This window comes from Callorhinus ursinus, unplaced genomic scaffold, assembly GCF_003265705.2.
Source record: "Callorhinus ursinus isolate GAN/ISIS: 27379988/994484 unplaced genomic scaffold, GSC_fseal_2.0 scaffold3, whole genome shotgun sequence".
Classification (NCBI taxonomy): domain Eukaryota; kingdom Metazoa; phylum Chordata; class Mammalia; order Carnivora; family Otariidae; genus Callorhinus; species Callorhinus ursinus.
In genome coordinates, this window is record NW_027397065.1 from 40,329,170 (window position 1) to 40,342,656 (window position 13,487).

Sequence of the window (13,487 nt, forward strand, 5' to 3'; positions counted from 1 at the left end):
AAAGGGACTTCACAGATAGGATTAAGGTAGGGACCTCAAGATAGGGAGAATATCCTGAATTATCTGGATGAGCTCAATCTAATGATGAGTCCTTACAACTGGAAAACATTTTGCTGCTACAGTCAGAGGGAGAGGTGACTGTTAAGAAGAATCAGAGAGACAATGGACTCTGAGAAACAAACGGAAGGTTCTAGAGGGGAGGGGGTGGGGGATGGGTTAGCCTGCTGATGAGTATTAAAAAGGGCACGTTCTGCATGGAGCACTGGGTGTTGTACGCAAACAATGAATCATGGAACACTACATCAAAAACTAATGACATAATGTATGGTGATTAACATCACAATAAAAAATTAGAAAAAAAAAGAAGAGTCAGAGAGATGAAGTGTTGCTGGGTCTGAAGAAGGCCATGGGCCACGTAACTTGGGCGGCCTCTGAAAGCTGCAAATGGTAAGGGAACAGATTCTCCCTTCTAGCCTGCAGAAAGGACCATAGCACTGTGGACGCTTTGATTTTAGCTAGATGAAACCTGTGTCAGACTTCTGCTTAAAACATGTTGGTGGTTCCTCATGGCCTATGGAATGAACTTTTAGATCTTTTATCCTTCCATAACCTGGTCTCTACCTCTCCAGCCACTTTCTGCTGTATACTTTCTGCTGAAATAACACCCCATTATTTTGAGGTTTTTTTGGCATACTTTGTATAGTTTCACTCTTCATGCTTTTGCTCAGGTTATTTTTTTCAGCCTGGAAGGCCATTGTCATCCTTTTTTTCAATCAGTCTCATTCTAACCCTCCCTTTAAGATTCAGGTCAGATGTCCTAACCTCCAGGCAGCTTCTTCTGAGCACTTTCTTTGAAGTTTTACAGCAAAAAATGGGTACTTATCTCCTTGTGTGGAGATTATCCATTTGTATGTCTCCCTCTCTGGATAAAATCCTTGAAGAATCAGACTATTATGAGTGCATGCTCCATCACCCGACTCTGTTCCCCAGTAACTCCTCCTGCTTGTGCCCTACATCTGCCCACACACATCTTTGTATTCCCTGGCATTGAGCCTGGCATATAAAAAGTGCTCAATAAATATTTATTGAATTGAGTAAAATAGATTTACCTGAAAACATCCTGGAAGAATAACCAAACCACTGGAATTAAAGGACTGATTTATTCAGTTTAAAGAGAAATGGAAGAGCAGCACTAATGAAGTTAGATTCATGGATTTGATGCTTATCAAAATCCATTTTCTGACTATATCTGACTCTGACTCTGAAAATATGATCTTGGTCAGGAATTTTCTTTCTACTTTCTATAAAGAGCAAGTCTCTATTCCTCTTTTAATTCTCTGTTTAAGTCTTATCCCTCTGGGAAGTTTTCTCACATTCCCTTGATAGCTTTTCACACTTTTCTCTTGCTTTTATAGCTCACTGTGCATAAACAACTCCAATACAGTACTTATCACATTATATTGTAATTACTTATTCATGTGTCTCTCTACATTATCTTTAATTCACTGCTGCTTGAGGGCAGGGTTTTTCTTTTTTCTTCATCATCTCATTTCTTTCTTCCACTCATTGTTTAATGCAGTGCTCAAGATTGGATAGTGGATATACCAGTAGTTTCAGTCTGCTGCTCTCATCCACGGTCTCAGAACTATCCTGCATGGGTAGTAAGGAGTACTGAGCCTGAGAGCACAACTGACAAAGTGTGGCCAACAAGAAGAACAAAGCCTCTAAGAATATGACGTCTTCAAGTGCAGCAAACGGGCTTTCATTCCAATGTCTAGCACATGACTCTATCGAGTCTAGAGACCCTAGTTTTATAACCTTGGCTTCACCAATTATTTTGGTGACCTTGAGAAATTTATTTGGCCTCTCTGAGTCTCAATTTTCTCATCTGTAAAATAGGATTCATTCATAAAGTTTGGTCTGGCCTTTTTTGGCTACAAGTGAAAGAAATCCAAATCTAACTACAGTGACCAGAAAGAGGGATTGATTGGCCATGTAACGGAAATCCAAGGATAGTTTGGCTTTAGGTACAGTTCATTGCAAAAGTTCAACAGATGTTGCCAGAACAGTGTTTCTCTTTTTACCTCTTGACTTTGTTGTTCTCTGCTCAGCTACATTCTCATATTGTCCCTAATGAGGCAAGAAGGTCTCTTTCATGTCCAGATTTGTATCCCCATAATAGAGAGCTCAGAGGACTTGTTGCTCTCAAAGGCAATTATCTGGTTGATTCTGCTTGGGTTATTACTATGGTCAGGCAGATGATAATATTCTCAATGGCCAGCCTAGGTTTTGTGCTTCCTTCCCTTTGGTTGGAGAAGGGTACAGTAAGGCAACTGAAAACACCCAGAGGACCTCACAAGGTGTGAAAAGGATACTACAAAAGAACTACAAGAAAGGAGGAGGCATTCTAGGCAGACAAAAACTATATCTCTTGGAGACTACTACATTTATTTGTCCTAACAAATATTTATTAAGCTTATCCCTCAAAAAATTGCTGTAGGAATTAAAGATAATTGCTTTAAAGTGCTTAGCCCATAATTGAGCATACAGCAAATGTGCAAAAAAGAAAAAAAAGGTAACTAATAGTAACATTAATTGAACCAAATATAACACAGTACATACCTAATAAACTCAAAGCTGCTGTTCATTTACACTGAAAATTTCTGAAGGGAAGATTGATCAGAAGATTGATTTCTAAACTGGAGATATATATATAGGTAATGTAACTTTTTTAAATACCTTTTGCCATTCAGATTAAGCTCTTTGAAAACATCACTCAGCTTTATTTCATTGAAAGTATTAAAGCAACAATAATGATACTAATAATAACAAAAAATCCAAAGCCTGTCTTCTCTTTCCACCTAGAAACTTCCAGGCATTTTTTACCCCTGGAACAGTAGAAGAATGAAGCCTCTGAGTATTTTGGTGTAACAACGATCCTCATTATGAAAACCTATTATTTTTATAGCAACCTCTCCCTGTAGTATTCTCACATGAATTTAATTTTCTAAGGCTCTATATAAAAAAGTCATATGGCTGAGAGTCAAGATGTCACTCAATTTTGCCCAAACATTATGAGAAGATAATCCTCTGAAGTGACTTTTGTATTAGTCCCATTGCTGGCTTTAATCTGATTGAGAATCAGTGCTCTAAAGAAGAATCTGAAATACTTGATGGGTTCAGTGAAACTTAAATTCTGGAAGGAAGGTAGAGATCAAGGAACTTGGTGCAGAAAGCTAGGGCCATCTGCCCGGCAAGGAAACAATTTACCAATTAGGAGAGCATGTTTTTAAAACTTGCCCTCACTTCCATCTGGGATTTTGAGCTAGATACGTAACATGTCTGGTCATTAGTCTCTACATTTCTAAAATGGGACAAGCTAATTGCTAAGGGTAAAAAGATTGATAAAGTTCTTAAATATGCACTTTGATCTTTCTTTTGATGCCCTTGGAAAGCTGTATACACAACGTCTCAAGTAAACTCATTAAACAAATTAAAAAATTGCAATAAAGCTGCATTTTTTTGTTTGATCAAAGGCAATTGCTAATAAAACTTATAACTCAGAAATCCTAATATACAGCTAATAATACCCAACTATGAGGAATTTCCTGTCAGGACATTAAAACCCTTATCAATTTTAATTCACTTTTAATCATGTGAGTATGTTAATATGTCACAGAGCAGAGCAGAACCTTAATCTTCTCCCCTTTTCCATGTGCTACACTGCCCATTCTATCCTTGAATAAGGAAAAAGTCATAAAAGACAAACAGTAAGAAAAGATGAGAGTAGTAGTTACAAATTAAACTATATTATAAATGAATCAAGAGGAATATAAGCCTCTTGGGAGACCATGAAAATATTAGATGTTTCCCCACTGTGCATGGAATGGATCCACCTTATCTGGATATTACAAATGGGACTTCCGAAGGCCAGAGGTTTTGAAACATCTGGGTTACGCTAGCAAGATTTTTTTCTAAATGACTGATGTTATGTCTATAAATGAAATTCCATTTCTACTCATTTTTGATGCCTCCCTTAATGATTTCCAAGCTACTGTTCTTTGCGCCACTAAAGGGTGTGGGACCATTGCTACAATATTCTAGAACCTGGGCTGCTTCTGTGAATTTGAGCATTGTGATTTGGCACCACAGGGGTTTGCCTTACCAGGCCTGTCTGGCAGAATATGTCCATTCCAAAGTCCTACACCATATAAATGTGCTTCGATGATACTTGTCCCTTTTTCTAGTGTTACAAAGGATCACAGCTGGAGGGAGGAAAATTAACCCAAACAAGTCTGTCTTTTGCTTTTTCTCAGACATGTTTCTTCTACTTTTTTCAGTTCTGGTTTCTGCTGTTCAGTTTGATATTCTGGTGAGCACAGACTCAAGAGGGAACAGAACTGCAGGGCTGCCCTCTTTGATGCATATTAAAGTCACCTCTCTGAAAAGGAACTAGAAAGCGCCAGAAAGGTACCAAAAAATGGGAAATTATGATATACAACTTACTGACTCTAGCATCACTATGGTATGTCTTTATGGTAAGCTATTGATCAGTTGGTTTAAGAAGAGCCATGCTGAATATGTGACTCACTTTGTGGTATTGACTGAAAACAAAGCTCCACAAGACACAGAACAGTGGTTGTTCCAATTGCCATTTTCCACTTGTGTTTTAAAATACAAAAATGTGACCAGACCTAGTTTGCATTTATGCCTTGGAACCGCTGTTTATAATTTGAGTGATTCAATACAGGTCACTGGAGCTGAATGTGTCATGTCATGCAGTAAAAATTAAAGTATACCTTATTGTTTTACAGAAGCATGCAGTTCTGAAGAACAGAACTGAGGTTAAAAAAAAAAAAAGACCAATTTATGTTTTAAACAATGAGATGCTTATTAAATAACTTGTTCTATGTGACTAGAACAAGTTAGTTCAGGGATCAGTAAAAATAAGCAGATGGTGCTGTCAGGCTTTTACCACATTTTGATGATCTCAATGCATATGTAGTTAAGGAGGATTTTATTAATATTGTCCTACTTCTAGTATAATGGCCACACAATCAAAAAGAAGCTATCTGTAAAGCCCGTTTTGCAACAGAAGCGTGGTTAAGAGGATCTGATACTTTTGGTTATTCATTTGGAGACAAATTGTTACCAACTTCTATACCAGCAAACTGGAGATACTAGAGATTCACTTTATTTTTCTGACTTTGAACAGAGAGATCAAATTTTACTTTTTCTCCTTCCCTATTCCTGAAGGTATTTTCCTTAGGACATTTAGGGTTTTCTGTATCTCAGGGCATCTAGCCCTAGATACATATCTAGTCATATGCTAACACTAAATTCAGCACCTGTGGAGTTTTTTGTTTTCTTTAAAGGTTACTGACGAGCTGAGGGTTGGTTTTTAGCTTGAGGAATTTATTATTTGTTCATTGCTTATGTGACCTTTTTTAATAAAATCAATTATTTGTGGCGTATTAGTGTTTACTTCTATCTAGGTTTTTTATAACATTTTATTAGGAATAATATTTTACTGACCACCTATCATGTATAGGGCACTGTGTTCGGCACTGGGAATATAACAGTGAGTAACTGAAAGATCAGGGCTAGGGATTTGACTTCAGGGAACTTAAAATGTAGCTTAGCTAAACTCCATAGTAATTTGAAGGGCATGATATTATATCCCCATTTTAAGGATAAGGAAAGTAAATCTCAAAGTTAAGCAACATATCCAAAGTAATGCAGGGAATAATTTGAAGGATCAAGAGTAAAAGGTCGATCAGATTCTAAAGCCCACTCTTTTTCCTGTCTGTTATACCTATTAAAAGTTTTCCACACTTCATGGGTAAAATGGAGGTCCAATTGAAAAAAATAAATCAACATGCCTAGGAAATCCAGGGAACATGGAGACAAATTAGGTGATGATGATAACTCATGTGAGAAGTGCCTGATTTGGACGAATAATCAGAAAAAGGTGATAGAAGCGCATGTCAGATCTGCTGAAGAAATCAGATGGTTCAATGATGAAAGAAATGCTATAGGTGCTTGGAAATAAGATTTATGGTGTTTGAATACGGCAAGAGTTACCTTTATGATGGGTAGTATAAGTGACCTTTTTATCTGTCTGTGTGCAAGCTAAGATGTAAAATGATTTTATGTACTTGCTTTTAAATGGCAGTCATTTTAAAATGCATAACCAGTTAATATCTTGTGTTTTGGAACTTCTATTGTGATTTGTTTAATTCTGAGACCACAGTTTGAATTAAGCTTTGATTTAAAATCCACACATCTAGCAAAATCACGTGATTTAAAAATTTTGATTGGGCTAGGGTGGACTAGTACATAATGGAACTATTTTTCTCTTACTTTCAAGTTGTCCTGCCCCTGGTGGATAAAAAGGCTCACAGCAGGAAAGTTTAGGGAGCTCCAAAAAAACATTATAGAAATGTGAATTAGGAAGATTGGATAGGCACATGATGGCTATTTATACATCTGGAATTTGGATAAAGAGATAAGAGGAAATCAAAGCTGGCTACAAAGGTTTGAATCCAGGTACAGTTGTTTTTCCAAAAATAGAAGCATCTCTTGGGCAACGGACTTGAACTGAGTTGCAGTAGAAGGTAATGAACTTGGTTTTGAGTATGTTATGGTAACCTCTAAATTTAAACTTATGTAAAAAAAATAATAATGGTAATGGCTGCCTTATTAAACATTCATTTTTACCATAAACTCTGCTAAGTTCTTTTTATATATTAATAAGTTACAGAAAGTCATGTAAACAGATAGTATTAACTCCATTTTACAGAACAGGAAACAGAATCAGAAAACTTAACTGACTCTCCCAAGTTATACAGCTGGAAATACGCAGAAACTTTATTTTTTTTTTATTTTTTATTTTTTTAAGATTTTATTTATTTATTTGACAGAGAGAGACACAGCGAGAGAGGGAACACAAACAGGGGGAGTGGGAGAGGGAGAAGCAGGCTTCCCGCCGAGCAGGGAGCCCGATGCGGGGCTCGATCCCAGGACCCTGGGATCATGACCTGAGCCGAAGGCAGACGCTTAATGACTGAGCCACCCAGGTGCCCCACACAGAGACTTTAAATAAACCAGGTCTGTCTGACTTTCCTGTTACATACTGTTTCTTCTGTGAAACGGAACAGCATAAAATAGCGTAACTATTGACCATGGATCCAGGATTGAATTTTTAGTTCTCTATAATACCATACCAACATTTTGATCCTTTCTACTTTAAAATTGTGTTTGCTATTTTTCTGATATTTTTACATTGATTTTGAATGATTGGTCCTTGGAACCTAAATTTTTAGCTTTCTGCCTTTGAAATTCTGTTGTCAGTCAAGCTGAACTTGTTTGCACTCTTGTTGATTTGTGATGGGGATGACTAAGCTGCCATCAAAACCCTTTTTCCTTTCTTGTGCCAGCAGAAGTGTAGTTGAATTGTGGCTGCCCAGACAGAGACTATAGTTCCCAGCCCCTTTGGCATCTCTATGGGGTCATGCATCTAGTTTTCACTAATGAAATGGGAGTGGAATTGTTGTGTGACTTTTCTGGGTTATGGCCTTTAGAAAGTGGGTGTCCTTGGGCGCCTGGGTGGCTCAGTTGGTTAAGCGACTGCCTTCGGCTCAGGTCATGATCCTGGAGTCCCGGGATCGAGTCCCGCATCGGGCTTCCTGCTCAGCGGGGAGTCTGCTTCTCCCTCTGACCCTCTTCCCTCTCGTGCTTTCTATCTCTCGTTCTTTCTCTCTCTCAAATAAATAAATAAAATCTTTAAAAAAAAAAAGTGGGTGTCCTTTTTATTCCCTTCATCTGGTGGGGTCTAGGCACTGACTAGGTTGTAGGGATGGCAGAATGGAAGAAATATGGACCCCATTTCACTGTGCAGATAAGAGCTATTGGCCGACATTACCTGCTCTGCACTGAGAAAGAAATAAGCAACTATGGTTTTTGAGACATTAGAGTTGTGGATTTATTTTTAGAGTATTTTTTATTTTTATTTTGAAAATATTTTAAATATTTACAGAGAGAGAGGGAGAGCCACAGGCAGAGAAGGAAGCAGACTCCCCACTGAGCAGAGATCCCAACATGGTGCTTGATCCCAGAACCCTGGGATCATGACCTGAGCCGAAGGCAGAACCTTGACCCATGTGCCTCAATTTTTAGAGTACTTTTTAAATATTTTATTTATTTATTCTATTTTGGAGAGAGAGAGAGAGACACAGAGAGAGAGCATGAGCAGGGGGAGGAGCAGAGGGAGAGATAAAATCTTTGCTGATCACAGAGCCATTGCAGGGTTAGAAGCAGGGCTGGCACGGGGCTTGATCTCAAGACCCTGAAATTATGACCTGAGCCGAAGCCAAGAGTAAGATGCTTAACTGACTGAGCCCCCCAGGTGCTCCTATTTTTAGAGTATTTTAGCCTAACTAAAAATTTCTACTATCAATAAAATGTGTCCTATTTTGTAATAGTAATAGTGGAACGTAATTCCTTGTTACCTTCTATAGAACATGTTCAGGCGCTTTTGATGCTCTTGCAAGCTACCAAGAAACCATCTTAATTTCTTCTATGGCATGCATTTAGAAATGAGTGTGAACTGTGGCCTGTATACATAAGTCAGACTGTTTTCTGCTACAAAGGGCAGAAAAAATTTTGGTCAAGCTCTTATTATTCATATTATGTTCCATTGCATAATGAAAAAATATTTATAGAAGTCTTGTTGTATGCCTAATCACGGAGTCTGAGAAATGCTTTGTAGAAGATTCATCTGAAGGAAAAGAGAGTTCTTTTTACACATGTCCCCTAATATTATGCAACGTATTTTTCTTCACAACCAGATAATTTTGTTCTTTCTAAATTCCTTTTGGTTTGGGGAATTTAATGTTTCATATGTGTGAAAGTTATCTTACCACTGCAGATGTCTCTGAGAGAGAAGCTTATGGTCAGGGAGATCCTGAGAGGAATTCCACAAGAAGACTTGTGTAGAAACTGTCACTTCAAAGGGCTCTTCAGACAACATTCAATCTCTTCTACCTTGTGCACATCAGAAGGGTGGTCTCTGATTCAGGCATTTTGAATACATGCTGAAATAAGTTATTTTCAGGCAAGTTCTCCAGAGGTTAAGAAGAACAAAGACCAACTTCAAATTCAGCTTTTATTTGAATTTAACCATTTTTTTTTTCTTTTTGTTGTTGTTGTTGTTCATCCAATTACACTCTTCAGTACTGGCTGTGTGTTGAGGGCCTTCAGTGATTGCCTTCCTCAGGCAGTGCCAGAGAGCAGTGTTTGAAGAATAAGCTGTGAAGGCTTAAAAAATTAATCTACCTAAAGGCTGGGGTAAAAGCCTTTTGCTAGAGAAGAACTTTTTGCTTTAAAAACCAATTACCAAATTCTCACAGCAAAGCAGAGGTGAAGAGCAGAGCAGGCAAAAAGGGCAGCTATATAAGTAAACCCAGCATCTTTTTCTTTATCCTCTGAATGTTTTCTCTTGTGTTTCTCAGTCGTTTCTTGGCAAGGCAGTCTCATCACTGACTAGGACCTGGAAAGGTCTGACCTATATTTGCATAAGTATGCTTTATTTATTTATTTTACTTCATTTCTATGAGTAGTGGATTTAAAATTTCTAAAAAAAATTTTTAATAGAGCTCGACTAAGTTGGATCCAAATTCCAGCCTGGTTTTCTTGCTCTGTGGTCTGAGTTTCAATTGATTCAACTGTGAATTACAGATAATATTTATTGCAAATAGAGTTACTATAAGAAGCAAATGAATTACTGCACATAAAGGGCTCCACTCATTTTTTTTTGCTTATAATAAATGCTCAATAAATATCAGCACTGCTTGTGTTGTTGTTGATGGTTGTTTGTAGCAAAAGTATACCTTTGTGAATTTTCCTTTCACTTCCAATTAATTCCTTCTCCTTTCAAAGCTGTATTGCATTTGATCCTGTTAATGCCTTGAGAGCATTTTCTGCCTTTAGCATGGCTCTTCCACTCTTTCTAGATGCATTCTGTTTCATAGTTACCTGGGTGAGCCTATTTCCTCTTCTGTCCAAGCACTTCAGAAGGGGCATTATTGTAATACACATTTGATTAAAAATATTAAATATTTCTTAAATGGTAGAAATTGAATACCATTTTTTCTTCCAATGTTTATACTAGTTATCACTGTAAAAGTCCTAAGAAAAGCTCAGTTAAATAAAAATCTTGGTTTTTGAAGTAGTTAAAATTCTTATATTATCAAGATAGAGAATAGTGTGGTTGTCTAGGCTGTGAACCTAGAACCAGAGTGTCTGGACTATAATCCTGCCTCTGACCCTTCATCGTTGTGTGATCTTTTCAGATTGCTTCTGACTCTTTGTGACTCAGTATTTTCATCTATGAATGGACATGAAAATAATATTTACCTCTTAGGACTGTTGTGAAGATGCAATTACTCAATGTGTGTAAAGTACTTAGAAGAGTATGTGGTTCATAATGAAGGTTTTACATTTTGGTTGCTGTTTTGAGGTCATTTTTGTAGATTTCGCTTCTGTTTAGCTTGATGAGTTAGCTACAGTGCTTTGTACAGTGATTTGCTTGTAGTATAAACTTTAAATAATGTGTGCTTTGCATGGCATTGGGGAGCCTTTTAAAGTTTTTAAAGGTATAGAGAACAGTGAGATCAGTGACTTCTGTTTTAAATACATCACTCTACCTGGAGCAGGCCAGAGAAGATTCTAGTAGAATTAATGGGAGACTATGGTCATAACTCCGAGTGTGAGAAAAAGTTGTACGTACTAGGCCAGAATTGATGAATATGGAACAGGGAGATAGAATTGAGAGATATTTAAGAGGCAGAATTTACATAATTTTGTGATTAAATGGATATGGAGGTAAAAGAAAATGGTTTCAAGAATAGCATTTAGGTTTCTCAACAGCAAAACAAGATGAGTCAAAGATCCAGTTACCGTATAGAGAAACAAACAAAAATAGGTCTAGAGATGGGACGGTCATAAGTTTTATTTTGGACATCTTGCATTTGAGATGCTCTAGGATCTCCAAAAGGAAATGTCAAGTAATCAGTTAGAACTACACAGTCAGTTGGTGCTCCCAGGAGAGACCTGGGAATATTATGAGCTGTCACCATAGATGTAGCTGTTTAAGTTCTGGGATCATTGAAGCACAGAATCTTGAGTAAAAAAGAAATGGTGAATTAGGAATCAGCCTTGAGAAACTCCACCATCTCATGGTGTGGTAATGAAGAATAAGCCAAAGAGAGAGAGAGAAAGAGAAAGAGAGGAAAAGAGAGAGAAATTTCCAGAAAGAAAAGAAAACCAGGAGATTATTATGTACAGAAGCCAAGGAAAGAGAGGGATTGATGGAAACCAATTTTGGGTGGAGCTATGGATTGGAAAAAAAAGTGAGTAAATGATACAACGTGAATAGATCACTCTTCTAAGAAATTTGGCTATGAAGAGAGAAGAGAGACAGAACAGGGCCTAAGACAAGCCTAAGGGGTCAGTTGATTTTGTTTTTAAAGATTTTACTTATTTGATAGAGAGAGGGACAACCAGAGAGGGAACACAAGCAGGGGGAGCGGGCGAGGGAGAAGCAGGCTTCCTGCTGAGCAAGGAGCCCAATGCAGGGCTCAATCCCAGGACGCTGGGATCATGACCTGAACCGAAGGCAGATGCTTAATGACTAACCACCCAGAGTCCCCGGGGACAGTTGATTTTTAATTAATTAATCAATCAGTATTCTTAAAAGGAGGTGACCTGTGTATTTAAAGCCAATGAGAGGAATCTATATAAAACGGTTTAAAGATTCTGGAGAGAAAGGTGATTACAGAGATGGGAAGATTATTGCAAACATGGCAGAGCTGAGTACAAGAATTTGGTACAGAAGGGATTAACTCTAGAGAAGTGGTTCTCAACTGAGAGTGATTTTATCTTCTCTTCCTTCAGTCCCCAAAACATTTGGGGAATTCTGGATATGTTTTTGGTTGTCACACTGGGGAGGTGGTGCTACTGGCATCTGGTGGGTTAAGGTTAGCAATGGTGCTAAACATCCTACAACGCACAGGACAGCCCCCAAAACAAAAAATTATTCACCCCAAAGTATCAATAGTGTTGATGATGACAAACCATGCATAGAATAGACAATTTCAGGTTAGGAAAAGACTAGAGGAGTAAGATGGGGCAAGAAGTGGGCATATTTTTATATTTGATATTAATCAAATAGTGAGTACTCAATAATATCAGCCATAACTTTTAACATATCATATGGTTAAATTATGTCTCTAGTAATGTGGTCCCTTCCTAGTAAGATCTGAATCATGGGCAATTAAAAAAAAGGTACCTGGCTCCTGGATGGCTCAGAGATTGGGCGTCTGCCTTCGGCTCGTGTCATGATCTCGGCAACCTGGAATCGAGCCCCGCATCGAGCCCCGCGTCGAGCCCCGCGTCGAGCCCCGCGTCGAGCCCCGCGTCGAGCCCCGCATCGAGCCCCGCATCGGGCTCCCTGCTCGGCGGGAAGCCTGCTTCTGCCTCACCCTCTCCTACTCCCCCTGCTTGTGTTCCTGCTCTCACTGTCTCTATCTCTGTCAAATAAATAAATTTAAAAAAATAAAATAAATAAAAATTAAAAAAAGGTTTCTGTTCAATTCATTAGTTACTATAATTTATTTTTGCAATGTGAAATTTGAATATTATAGGTGCTCTTGACCCTTCTACACTGGATTCTACCCCTTTATTTAAATTTTATAGACACTGTCTGTGACTAAGTCAACTGAATTAAATTTGAGCCATCTGATAAGAATAAATTAGATTAATTTTTCTTAAATAATATTCAAAGCTGTCTAGGGAGAATTATGGCATAGTGTATAAAAACTGAAGTCCAAGAAGCCTTTAGCCCCCACTTCTAAGCATTTACTAGCTAAGGACCCTAGATATGTTACTTAATGACTGTAGGCTTTAGTGTCTTTATCTATAACATAGAAATAGGACCATTCTTCTCACAAGTGTCTAAACATCAGGGACTAACGTTTGCAAAGCATTCACCATGGGGTGAAAATAGCAAATTCTAATGATTGATACTGCTGCAGATAAAAATTTCATTTAGGCCTACTAAGCACATCATAAAATATTCATCAGTCAGAATGCTCACCATGGCATATTGGGCATGTAAAATTGGTTTTAGGTGTTCTTGTTAAATAAAAAATTTTCCCCTAATACTTATTTTCACATGAAGCTTAGAAGTTTGGAATCCTGAAAAACAGAAATTGGTTTGTCACTTCTGATTTATATAAAACTATGTTTTTTCCTTGTTTAATACAGCTTCTGTTATGATGAATTCATAGACATCCAGAAAATATTGGTAGTAAGCAGTTATGTTTTCTACACAATAAAGTTTAAAAAAAAAATCACACATTTTCAGCCTGATTCCTGTTAAAAGAGTCTTTGATCGTCTGCTTGATTTCCTTTTTGTGATATGGAAG

General features: G+C 37.7%; 1 long non-coding RNA gene across 1 annotated transcript; it reads left to right on the plus strand.

Moving 5' to 3' along the window:
- The first annotated feature begins 368 nt into the window (after positions 1-368).
- Positions 369-12,579, plus strand: LOC141371421 (uncharacterized). The gene is made up of 3 exons (XR_012376371.1): positions 369-447; positions 4,341-4,470; positions 12,295-12,579. It is a non-coding gene; the product is annotated as an uncharacterized lncRNA (long non-coding RNA).
- The last annotated feature ends 908 nt before the right edge of the window (positions 12,580-13,487 follow it).